Raw genomic sequence first — 13,574 nt, 5'->3', positions numbered from 1 at the left:
GAAATATTTCTGAGACAATATTTCTTCATTCAGAACAAACTTTCATGAGCACATTTGACATACTTATTATTTTTTCTCTTGACAAAACACTTCATAATAAAAAGTGGAATAAGGAATTCAAAACAAAAATTGTTTAAAATGAGATGAAATTGCAAATTTCTCTCAGAATTCTATGTACTAAAACAATTGTTTTACATATGATTATAAATAGTAATTTAAATTTCACGTCTGCAGTGTGTTATGTTTAAATCTTGCAAGATTCAGTATAGATGCTGTTTATTTAATTATCAGCCATTAAATGTTTACAGCTGTAATAAACACCAAACAATTTTTACCAAACTAGATAAAGATTGTGGAATTGAAACTACTTAACCAAAGATTCTTGTGATGCTCATTCTGTTGAATACTTTTCATAGGAAATTAACTAAACTTACATTTTTTCAATATTTATTCCTTTCAATTCAAAAAGCCCAAATTATTTTATAAAGAAGAAATGAATAGTTATAATTTCAGAAGAAAGTCCTGTCTTCCTTTAGATCTGTGACAGCATGTTTAAAATTCTATTTTAGGTGTGTATACTTTTGAAAATGAAAAATTCTCATTAATGTTTTTTTGATGGAACTATTGTAAAATATCCAACTTAATGTGATAAATTTAGAGTTCCTTTATGTTTTTGCCATTTATGTTATTTTTGGTAATCATTGAAGCCCTTTTAAAGAACACATATTTTAAATAAAGTTGGAAATGGCAAAGCTAGTAAATGGCCAAAGAATTTACTTTCCATTTCAGTAAGAGATTCTTCCTAGAGGGCAGAAGTAATTTTGTACTGTTTAAGCCTTGTTTAAAGAAAATAAAGCATTTATTTAAATTTTTTAAATAAATCATGATATAAGTAAAATTATAAGGCATTACATTTTTTAAGGAAGAAAAACAATTTGTGTCTTCTTGTGACTATAGTCTTACTTCACATAGTGATTCTTTATTTTTAGACATTTAAAAAGAAAAGCAGTGAGACATAATATATAAGTTTAGACTATCATTTAAAGGACATTTTTCTTTAACATCTGATCACCTTATACTTGATTGATCGATTGATTAAAAAATAAATGTTCAGATACTACTATATGTAATATTTGCATCCTCATTTTAATCTTCTGATTACATTGTCAAAAACTGTTGCTAAGAGACTTAAGCAATTAAGGCTGTGTATGTATCATTGCTAAATCCACCTATAGTTAACTACTTTGAATAAAACCTAAATTGAGCTACACAAAGTGAAACCTTAAACTTAAAGAATATTTGTCTATACAAAAGTTTTGAAATTGAATTTCACCCTAAGGCAAGAGATATAAATTACCCTGTATGGATCCCCTAGCAAATTCTTACATGTTTATCAAAGACTGAATGGTCTCAATGAAGCTAGAACATTCCTTAAGAGATCTTAATCTAATTGATGGTCTAAGTGTATAATATGATCACCCAATGTACATATCCCTCCATCCAGAGCGACTCATATCTCGGGAACCCGATCATTTAAATTTGCAAATATACTTAAAAATTTCTTTCAATTTTCCTGAACTGATACTGTTTAAATACAGATAGGCAGAATAAATCTTGTTTAATACCGTTGTGTGTGAGTTAGCCAGTTATATATATATTGATATGGAGGAGGATAAGGAGGAGGAGGGGAGTGGCAGGGTGACTTCTCTTGTTCTGATTGGAGTTACTCCTTGCTCTCTGATTGCTCAACTCATTAGTTAGAATTTGCAGATTCAGTATTTTAAAGGAGGTTATGTAAAGATATTGGGTAAGATAAATTTGTACAATTACTCTTAGAATATGATTGTTATCATATTTAGGTTGCCAACCATTATCGATTAGGGATGCCATAGGCTTAGATAACAGTATGTATTTTTATTAAATTGTTAGTTCTAACCTTTATGAAATTTCCTAGGTATAATAGACCCAGTGGCATTCCGAACATAGTGATGAGGAGAGCAAGAAATAATATTTATAATTAAAAGTAAAATATTTAAAAAATGATAATTTGTAATTATTTTGGAAAGAAATAAAACATTTTCAGCCTTCTATCACATCGTTTATAGAAGACATACAGGAGTTGGTAAAGTAGGTTAATAATAATAAATAACACAACAATTAATAAATAAATAATAATACAAGAATAAAATCACATACTCACAATTGTAAACCTACTTTTGCCTGCCCCTGTATATGACATATTGAGAATCTACTTGGGATGAGTACTTAAAATAGAAAGACCTTTAAGAAAAAATTTTAATAAGGAGGTTCTTTCAGGATTACCATGTAGTCTTTTTTATTTGTTAGCATAGTGCATTAAATTTACAGATTTTTAATAGTGAACCTTAAATAAATTACACTGGATTCAAATAGTATTATATATAATGTTTTTGCATTTCTAGTTATAGGTGTGAGGCTAGGTAAAAAATTGGGTGTTATAATTTTTTGCCAAGTTTTAGTATCAAAATTATAATAGCGTTATAAAATGTGTTGGGCAATTTTACTATTTTCTTTTCTTTGACACTGAATTTTGCATAAATTCCTTACTTGTATATCTGGGACAGCCACTCCCCCCCCTCCTTGATTCAATTATTTAAGTGTCAGTGATCAATTGAGTTATTTATATCTTACTGTATACATTTTGATCATGTATGCTTTTCTAAGAAATGGTTCTTTAAATCTCACATTTCAACTTCACTAACATAAAGTTATTCATTGTAATTTCTTATGATGTACAAAATGTCTACTGTATTTGTAATATATCCCTTTTTTTCACTTTGTATTTTATTTATTTGTGATCTTCTATTTTATTCCTTGGACGTTCTTGCAAGAAGTTTGTCTGTTATCAATACTTTCAAAGAAGTAGTTTTGGGTTTTTCTTGTTATCTATATTGTTTCCTTATTCTTTATTTTATTAACTTCTGTTTTTTAAAGCTTATGGTCTTGAGTTCCTTAGAGATTGTCTTTAAGCTTTGCTCTAGATCTAAAATTCTATGGTTCTAAAAAAGTTATTCTATTTCTGGAAATCACTGGAACTTTCACATAAACATAAAATAAAGTGGAATGTTAGTTATTATTTGGTGAATTTCTTTGTTATGTTGAAACCCTTTGTCTTGAGATCACAGCTACACCATATCACATGGTTATGAGTAGATTAGCCTTTGAAGAAATCTACTTGCAAAGACTCTTGTCTTGCAATTCCTGGTAATGTAATTATTTAAAAAAGAAATTTTCAAGAAAGTCTCTAATTTTGACAGCAAGAATTCAATCTGCAGAGTAGTATTTAGAATATGCTGTGGTTAGAATTAAACATGATTGCATTAATTGCTTAGAAAATATATTGGTAAAAAGTTCACAATATAATACATGATCATTTCAGACCCATATAAAAGGTTGCTAAATCTAGTTGGTGTTTTTTGCATTCTCCATTTTGTGAGTAGACCACATATAAAGTTATCTCAAAACCAGGCCAAACTAATAAAAAAGTGCATCGGTATTGTAGTCACTTGCTTTGAAAGTATTTTCTCAGTAAAATCAAATTGATACATCTCGCAGTTTAACAGTAAGTCATGTTAAATTCTCAGTTAATAAATAGCCCTCCTCCCCCCCCCGTCCCCCCCCCTCCCGGCCAAATCACAGATTGAATTCTTATCTGTATGAAGAGGTGGTTTTTGTGTATTTGCTTGTTTACTCACCAGTTTGTACAATGCCCTAAAAAGAATTGGTTACACACACCAGATTTATTTCTTCTCTCTTAGCCTGGTAACACAAATTGAAGCTACATATGGAAAATGTTTGGGATTTTATACAAATGCACTTATATAAAAGCCAAAAGAAAGTAAAAACTTTTTGAAGAAAATACTTTAGCTAAATGATCAAGTTTTGTGGCATATAGTAACCTTGACTGATGGCTATAACATTAGAATTTTGTCATCAATTATAGCCTCCCTTATACTTTTTTTGTTTGTTTCATAGAATACTGATTTGACCTACATTAGTTAATAAAGCTCCTGGTTAATTTATCTGTTTTAAAAATGTAATATAAATTTGAGAAGAAAATAATTATTGAAATGTTAGTCTTATATGTAAGTGATCCAAGATGTAGAAAATAATTTTCTCCAAATCATACATTGCTGACATATTTTTGTCATGGTTATTTTTATTTTTATGTGATCAATTTTATATTTGCTTTTAACATGAGATCAGGAATAATTTTCTACTTATTTCAAGGCCTGTCAATATCCAGTTTCCAGATACTTGTATGAAAATATGTCTGAGCTTGCACCTATATTTTCACATGAAATTAGACCATTAAACCTAACTTCAAATACCCAACTCAGTGATTCTTTTTCTCTGAGAATATCCAAATTCCTTTGCCACCAATTTTAAAGTCTTCTGGTCACAGTGAGAAGAATTTTATCTACCAACAGACTATCTTAATAAGTCATACAAAGTACCCTGGAGAGAATTTGATTTCACACAGAATAGAGAATAAAGTCTCAATAGTGGTTGTTTCTTGATACATCTGAGACAATAAATAATATTTTTAAAGTAGTAATATCAAGATCTTCAGGGTTTTTACTTATAATTAACTTTCAGTACTTTTGTGCAACCTGATAGGATTTTTACCTGATGGCAGATTTGTATGACATAATGGAACAAGCTGGGAATAGACTCAAATCTCATAACAGATCTTGCAATTATACAGGACTCTCCTGGAAAAGAGTTATCATGCTTTCACATTCACAATGCAACATTATATTGCCAGCATTTATATTTTATAAATCAAACATTGTATGTCTTCTTTTTGTTCTTTCTGTGAGAAATAAATGATAAATAACTTTTTATAAGTATTGGGATTCATATGAGGCCATCTACTAAGAGGCAGTCACAAGTTTTTAAATTATGTTGCTTAAACACTTCCCTTTCTATGTCAAAATTTTTAAATTTTTCTCTTTATATTATCTCAGAGGAGAGCTTTGTGTTATTTATTTACTCCTTTTTATTCTCCACCTGATATGCTAATCTTTGATTATTGTACCAAAATAATTTTATGGAGGCTGACTGTAACATTTTAAACAATAGATGAAAGCGTTAAGAGAAAAATATGGAGCAATAGCAGGGGATGAAAACTTTTAATAAAAAAATTCTTTTGTGTAAATGCCTAGAGGAAGGGTTGAGGAGAGAGAGAGGAATATTGCAATGTCCACTTGTAAAATAATGAAATGGACCCTTACCTTACAAAAATTAATTCAAACAGAATTAAAAATCTAAATCTAAAACCCAAAACTATAAAAATTTTAGAATAAAACAAGGGGAAATCTTCATGGTATTCAAAATGGAAATGATTTGTTGTGTATGATATCAAAAGTATAGGCAACAAAGTAAAAATAGACATATACTGCTACATCAAACTTAAAAACCTTTGTGCATCAAGGACACAATAAACTGATTGAAAAGGCAACCTATGGAATGGAAGAAAATATTTGCAGATCATTTACTGATAAGGAGTTAACGTCCAGCATATATAAAGAACCTCTATAACTCAACAACTACAAAAAACCCGATTACAAAATGAACAAAGAACTCCGATACATCTCCAAAGATGATATGCAAATGGTCAACAAACTAATGAAGAAAATGTTAACATCATTAATCATTGGAGAAATGCAAATCAAAACCAATATGAGATGCCACTTCACATTGATTAGGATGGCTAATATCAAATGAACAGAAAATAACAAATGTTGGTGGGGAGGTGGAAATATTGGAACTCTTGTGCATTGTTGGTGGGATGGTGAAAACAGTATGGCAGTTTCTCAAGAAACTAAGCTTAACATTACCATGTGATCCAGAAGTTTTTATAAATCTAAAATAATTGAAAGCAGGGTCTTGAAGAGATAATGGTACCTCTATGTTCATAGCAGTATTATTCACAATTGCCAAGAGATGGAAGCAATCTAAATATCTACCAATGGATAAATAAACAAAACTGTGTGTGTGTGTGTGTGTGTGTGTGTGTATAAAAACATATCCTATATAATAAAAGTGTAATATGCAAATAGACCAAATGGCAAATGACCGGTCACTATGATGCACACTGTACCAGACGTTCAATGCAGGAGCTGCCCCTGGTGGTCAGTGCTATCCCACAGGAGGAGTGTCACTCGCCAGAAGTAGGCCTCATGGCTGAGGAGCGCAGCAGCGGTGGTGGGAACCTCTCCCGCCACCGCTGCAGGTGGGCAGTAAGGAGCTAGGGGTCCCAGACTGCGAGAGCCCCGGACTGCAAGAGGGATGTCTGACATCCCCTAAGGGGTCCCAGACTGCGAGAGGGTGCAGGCCAGGCTGAGGGATTCCCCCCTGCACCCCAGTGCACTAATCTTATGCACCTGGCCTCTAATATATATATATAACATGGAGTGTTACTCAGCTTTAAAAAGCTACAACATGGATGAACCTTGAGGACATCATGCTAAGTGAAAGAAGCCAGTCACTAAAAGGCAAATACTATATGATTCTACTTATATGAGGTATCTAAAGTAGTGAAATTCATAGTAAAATAAAGTAAAATGGTAGTTACCAGCAGCTGGGGGGAGGGAAAAATGGGAGTATTTTTGTTCAATGCGTATAGAGTTTCAATTAAAATGCTAAAGGTCTAGTGATCATACAACAATGTAAATGTATTGCTGAATTGCACACTTTAAAATAATTAAGGTGATCAATAATATGTGCTTTTTACCACAATTAAACAGTTAAAAATAATTAATAACTCAACCTGCATTAGCCAACAGAAATGATTTTGCTAAACTTTTCACTATTAATAAGAATTGATTTTCAACAAATTTTTAAAATATATTTTTTAAAATTTCTGAAGGAAGAGCAATATAATTTCAAAGTATTTTTTATAGTGAAAGTCAGTAACATACAAAAAGTTAGAGTTTGAAAAATCTGGGTAACTGTTATGCTGAACATGCAGGTGATTGAGCAAAACAGAAATTGTTCATTTTATTCTAAGATATTATCCACTTACATTTGGTAGAGTTTTTGTTTTGAAGCCTGATTAGAATTTTTATCATTTTGTGTTTCTGATATTTTAAATTATCTAGTTACCCATCTGTCTTAGCCTGTCCATCCACCCACATGTTCACCCCTCTGTTCATCCATCTATGCATACATAATTTTCCTCCTTCCTTTCAACCTGCAATATCTATGGTGCTTACTATGGTCATATGCTCCCATATTTTTAAATTTCCCTAAGAATTTAGAGTGTTTAAAGATTAATCAAGAATTTTTAGGGATTACCATAATATTTGATGAGAATTAATCATAACTTGTGCTTTTTAATCTATCTATATAACCTCCAAAATGATAAACAACAGCAAATGGGATTCTCCTTTTTTAGTTTAAATGGTAAAAGATAGCTGAATTGTGATTCACATTGAATGATCTTCTCCCTTACTACTAATGACTATTGCATTTGCCGTTCTTCTCACTAGTTGCTGTCTCAGGACAACTGCACATTTTACACAGTGCTCTCTAGCAAATGTTTTGAAATTTACCCTCCAGAGACCATCTGCTGTAAATGGGTTTCAGTGCAGTTAATGAATATTTTATTACTATCTCTCCTATTTTTCTTTTTTTCTTTTTTCTTTTTGGTCTGGAATGAAAAACATGGGTTAAGTGTGAAGTGTCAAATTAATAGAAATATTTCATTGAACCATTCATTCTTTGGAAAATTTTGTTAAATATATGTGTGCAATTTATTTAACCAATGTAGTAATGCAAATATATACCAAGGAAAACATGAGTGACTCAATATGAAATGTCTAATATTTTCTAAGCATAATTTCTAGTTCTATAAACACATCACTTTTGATTGACTTGAAATCAGGCAGTCATTGACTGGCTAAATAAATCAGAGAGGTCATATGTTCTCTAGAAAGTCAAATACCTTGAGAAAATTTTCTACAGTGAAATTATTCACCATACACCAGTCTTCTGTTGTCACCATTTGGTCATCTTCTGCCTTGTGGCCATGTAAAAGAGTGCAGAATTTCTCAGGTCCTTCAGTATTTGCCTATCAGAGAACTACAGTGTGGTCTGGGTCAAATTTGGGGCTTTAGCCTTCCAATTTCCTCCCTTCTAGAATAACTCAGAAAGTGACTCTGCTATTGTTAGTTAAATAATGTGACATAACATTACACTTTTGCATCCCAGCAACTGCATATATGTTTTCTGTGGCTTTAAAAACAGATGAGGTAAAATATCATGTGAGATGTGATGAGTGTATATTGCTTTGGCCACAAGGTACAATTAAAGAACATTTATTGAAGATCTACTATGTGTCTGATATAATATTAAAAATTTCAGATATGTTATCTTGTCTTATCCTGATAATTATACTGTAATATAAGAACTGATATCATCAAGGCCAAGCAATTTGCCAAGGCCATAATACTTACAAATTGAGGTTGGGTTATCTATATATATAAAAGCCTAAGCGAGTGAACAACTGAAAGACCAGTCGACTGGTTGCTATGATGCACACTGACCACCAGGGGACAGATGTTAAATGCACAGGATTGGACTCCTCCTATCTGGATTGGGCCTGTGGGGACTGAGCCAAATCCAGCTATTCAACATCCTCCAAGGGATCTCAGATTGCGAAAGGGTGCAGGCCAAGCCGAAAGACCCCATCGGTGCACAAACCCATGCACTGGGCATCTAGTCTAATATGAAAGCCTATATATGTATTTTCTATTTTATCATGTGGACCCCAGCTTAATATTAGTTCTCAATTACATGAATACAGTTATTTTAAAATTAGATTTCTAAAAATTTTACTTTTCCTTTTATAAAGAAAGTAGGAATGGGAGAAGAAACTTATGAGTTCTTATGTGATAAACATTATGCAAGAGGCTTTCAAATGCTTTCTAGTGAATCCTTATAAAATTTGGGTTATTACTACAGTAAATTAAAAAAAATTCTAAATTCTAGACTTCATTTCTATTTAATATAGTTCATGTTTTTCTCAACTAAAGTAGATAATTGATTTTTTTTAACTTCATGGAAACATTATAGATAATGCATCTTTTGCTTTTAATGGAATGTTGAGTTACTTTTTTTCTTTCTGGATTTATTCATTCATTTACCAAATGCTTATTGAGTGCATACTATATGCCAGGCATCCTTTTAGGTGCTGGAGTTGGGCAATGAAACAGAAATATCTGCCCCTATGCAATGGACATTCTACTGAATTTTATCTCTGGAACAAACTCATACACTACATTGCAATGTATTAGTTATAGACTATATGCCTTTTTATAACTTTCATTTACCATTAGTTTGATTCAAGATTGCAGGATCATTAAAACATCATACTGAAGATGTATCTATATGGCAATTGGTAGAACAATGTCTTTCATTTTTTAATCCATTTCTTTATGCTGAGATGTTTAGTGGAAACAGACTTTCCTATAGTCAATGAATAATAACAAAAGCAAATTCTGAGATAAAGCAGGTGCCTATGTTACCGAGCTTCTTTCAATTTGTTTTTGGCCATTTTATCTGTTATGTTCCTGTGCTTTCTGAGTCCTACCTCTATGCCTAAGGCCTTAGACACCTACTTTATATGGGTCTCATTATCTCTCACCTTTTTTTCATTTGTTCTTTCTCACATTTATTTCCACACTTAGTGACCTTTTTCTCAGTTTCTCCATTATTTTCTTGTATCTGGATTCATAACATGGAAAGACTCAAAGTCATTGTGTGTGTGAAGGTCTAGTTTCTATGGTGCCAATGCTATCAGATGTCTCATCAGATATGTTAAGCCAGTACAAGTTTAATTTGGGTCTTAAATTTAACATTACATATTTAAACCAGTCTTCATTCTCTGATTACCTGAATAATTTAAGAAGATAGAAAAGCATAGAAAATAAGGGGCATTCCTCACAAAGTGTAAATACTATACCCATCTCAATTAAAAGTAGACAGATCAGAAATAAAAAAAAGGGGGGGGACTTTCAAGAAAGCTATTTTGATGCTTTTTCTTTAACCTAAACACAGATGAGCATGGAAATAGAAAACTATTGTTAGGTGGAAAGTATACTGCTTTTAACCTTTGCTTCTAGTGGGTAATTGATATAGGAAGGAACCTTTGATTCCAAGACTATTGAGTTGTCTCTCCTTGCCACAGCCACTGCATCAAAGAAAAGGCCTTTTTAAAAATTCCATAATACATTGGGGGACAAATAGGACATATGTAGTAATACTTTTAACAATACAGATTTTTTTTTAAATTCCATAATAGTAGACTTACTTATAAATTGGAACGCTTAGCCTGAAATTGCAGTATTTGCTTATATGTGTGCATTAGAAAAGAGAAATAGATTGTTATATAAAATTACAGCTGGTGAATATTCTGAACTTTTAAAATAAAAACTTTGAATAACATGTTATTAGCCTATCAAGTTTTACATAGTTAAGAAAATAGTTGACATGAATTGGATTGGATCAGCCTGACATAGGACACAGATGATGCTCATGGAATGACACAGAGACAGATGATTAAAGAGGAAATGGCCCACACCAGAACAGCAGCAGAGACATTTTGCCTGGCTGCATCCTAATTATAGACCAATATTTCATCAGACACTCATTTATATATTAATTTTGGGGACTGCATAATTGATTGATATCTGGGCACTATGATAGGTGTCAGGGATATAGCAGTGAACAAAAAACATACAATCTCTTCCGTACAGAACTCACACTTCATTTATCCTATATAAAAAAGCCCAGCGACTGAAATGGCAGAATGACCAGGATGACCAGAGACCAGAACGACCAAGGCCCCTTTACCGGCTGTCCCTGTCCCCCAGCAAATGGTTAGGCGCGATCAGGCAGGCAGGCAGAAGTGGTTAGGGGTGATCAGGCAGGCAGGAAGGAGAGTAGTTAGGGGTGATCAGGCAGGCAGGCAAGCAGTTAGGGCCAGTGGTCCCAGATTGCAAGGCAGATGTCTAACTGCTGGTTTAGGCCCCATCCACTGTGGGATGGGGCCTAAACCAGCAGTCGGACATCCCCCGAAAGGTCCCGGATTGCAGAAGGGTGCAGGCCAGGCTGAGGCCCCTTCTCCCCTATGCACAAATTTTGTGCACCGGGCTTCTAATTTAATGTATATTTCTGGTGGTTTGATAATATTTGTATAGTGCTAGAGACTCTCTCAGCTCTCACAGAATTGAAGAGTTAGGGCCGTACTCTGTATTAGGCTTTGGTTTAAGGGAATGTTGTGGGTGGTTTTATCTTCTACCACTAAAACTTCTTATATCAGGGTATCAATGTGTTCAGATAAAACTATATTTCCCACCTCCATTTAAAATAGAGATGTCCAATGAAATGTAAGCAAAAGTCAAAGGTTGAGCCTTCCAGAAAAGTTCTTTAAGTGAGAGACATATCCCTCTACACTAGCTCCTTCTTCCTTCCTGTTATATAGAACATGGATATAATGTCTGGAGCTGAAGGTGTCATTTTGTGATTCTGAGACAACTTGAAGAAAGAAATAATACACTAAAAATGCAGAGCAGAAAATCAAAGAAGCCTGGTTCCCCAGTGGAATCTGAGAGTTATCATAGAAATTCAGGAAATCCTGACTCTGAATTTCTTCCATATGAAAAATAAGGTCACATATTCATCTTACTGAAGTTACTTGAGTTTTTTAAATATGCAGTTCTATTTATTTTTGAAAAACACCTATACATAGAGAGAAAAGACATAAATTTGAATACAAACATGAACTCACATACATATTAAAATGTATTCTAAATGTGGGCTTCATTTTTATCAACCAAGCCTTCCACAAACCTTACCAGTTTAGGTTTATAAAGTTCTCTGCTTAGAGACTGCTTTGAGGTATTCTAATGTGCCTAACTAGAGAAACTGGTTTTGGTGTTCAGGAGGGATGGGTCTGACAAGAAGAGCTCCTTACCCAATGAAGTTCAAGGTAAGCTGCTCTTGTGTTATTTCTTCTATAAATGCTTTGAATACAGTTTACCATTTTCTAAATTTTTATTACATATCTTTTACATCACAAATTGTGTTTTTTAATTTACTAGCATTAATAATTTCCATTGTTTATGAGTGTCCTCTCTCTTCAGGACAATTGTCCTTGCAGACAAGAACACAGTTTCCTTATGTTATTTTAGCTGTCATGCTCAGACTATGACAGGATACTCAGTTATTATTAACTAGGTAATTGTATGGCCCAGGCATCCTTGTTTAGTGAATAAAACAGCATTTTTATTTCATTGGAATATTTAAAGTTTATTTGTTTTAAAATAGGTGTTCTAATGAATATTTATAAATGTTTTCTAATAAAGTGTAAAAGTTTCATCTTTTGTTGCAGTTTATAAGAGCATTTTTAGAAGAGTGTCTTTAGAGGAGATCCCAGTGATAGATTTAGTAATATTACTCAACATGCTGCTCTTTAATTCTTTCATTCAGCAAATCTTTCCTGAGTACCCTCTACCTACCAAGCATTAATCTAAGCTGGAGGGGAGGAGTGAGGTGGATGTGATGGGAGTAAGGCAAAGACTGTACCACCAGAGCTATTCTAATTGCGAAAGTAGACTATAAACAACTATGCACATGCATAATATAACTCTGGATAATGAGAATAGAAGTTCTAGAAAGAAATTAAAGCAGAATAGAAGGAGAGAGAATGGTGGGATAAGGACTATTTTTTGATGTGGAAGTAGCAAAGCCTGTGACCCAGAATCTGGAAAAATTAATTCCAGGACCTGAGTTAGAAATGAGCTAGGTTTATTCCAGAAACAATCAGCAGGCCAGTGTGGCTGGAAAGCTATGAGTGAGGCAGAGTGATAGGGGAGGAGCTCCCAGAGGGAGTTGGAGAACAGATTTTCAGGATTTAGAAAGTGAAGGGAAGAGTTTATATTTTACCCCAAAGGTAATGGTAAATGACTGGAAAGTTTTAATCTGGGAATGTATTATCAGATTTACATATTAAATTGTTTTTACAAAGTAAAAGGATAGAGTATTAAAGAGCCTATGTAGAAACTGGGAGACCAGGTAGCAGATGACAAAGGTAGTCCAGGTGAGAAATAATGTAGACTGGATGAGGGGAATAGTGGTGAGAAGACAAAAGGGGCCAAATTTAGAAAATATTCAGCAGGTAGAATTTAGAGGATTTGCTGGTGTAGGTGGTGTGGTAAGCAGTGTTTTTGTTTGTTTGTTTGTTTGTTTGTTTGTTTGTTTGTTTGTTTTCCAGAGTCAACATACAGAGCAGATAAAATTCAGAGTGACAATATTAACAAACTGAGGTATGGAATAAAATGTTCTCATTTCATCCTGAAAAACACAGCTGTCCTTAAAGGTGTTGGCCTTTCAACTAACTGACCTTCCAGGTGATAAAAAGGAGTCCTAGAATCCTTGATAAAGAATTCTTATGGAGGCCTGGCCGGTAGGACTCACTGGTTGAGCCCTGATCTACAAGCCAGGAGGAGGAGGGTTCCATACCCAGT

Source organism: Myotis daubentonii, chromosome 4, assembly GCF_963259705.1.
Source record: "Myotis daubentonii chromosome 4, mMyoDau2.1, whole genome shotgun sequence".
Lineage (NCBI taxonomy): Eukaryota > Metazoa > Chordata > Mammalia > Chiroptera > Vespertilionidae > Myotis > Myotis daubentonii.
The sequence above is the reverse complement of the archived record's forward strand: the minus strand, read 5'-3'. Positions refer to the sequence as shown.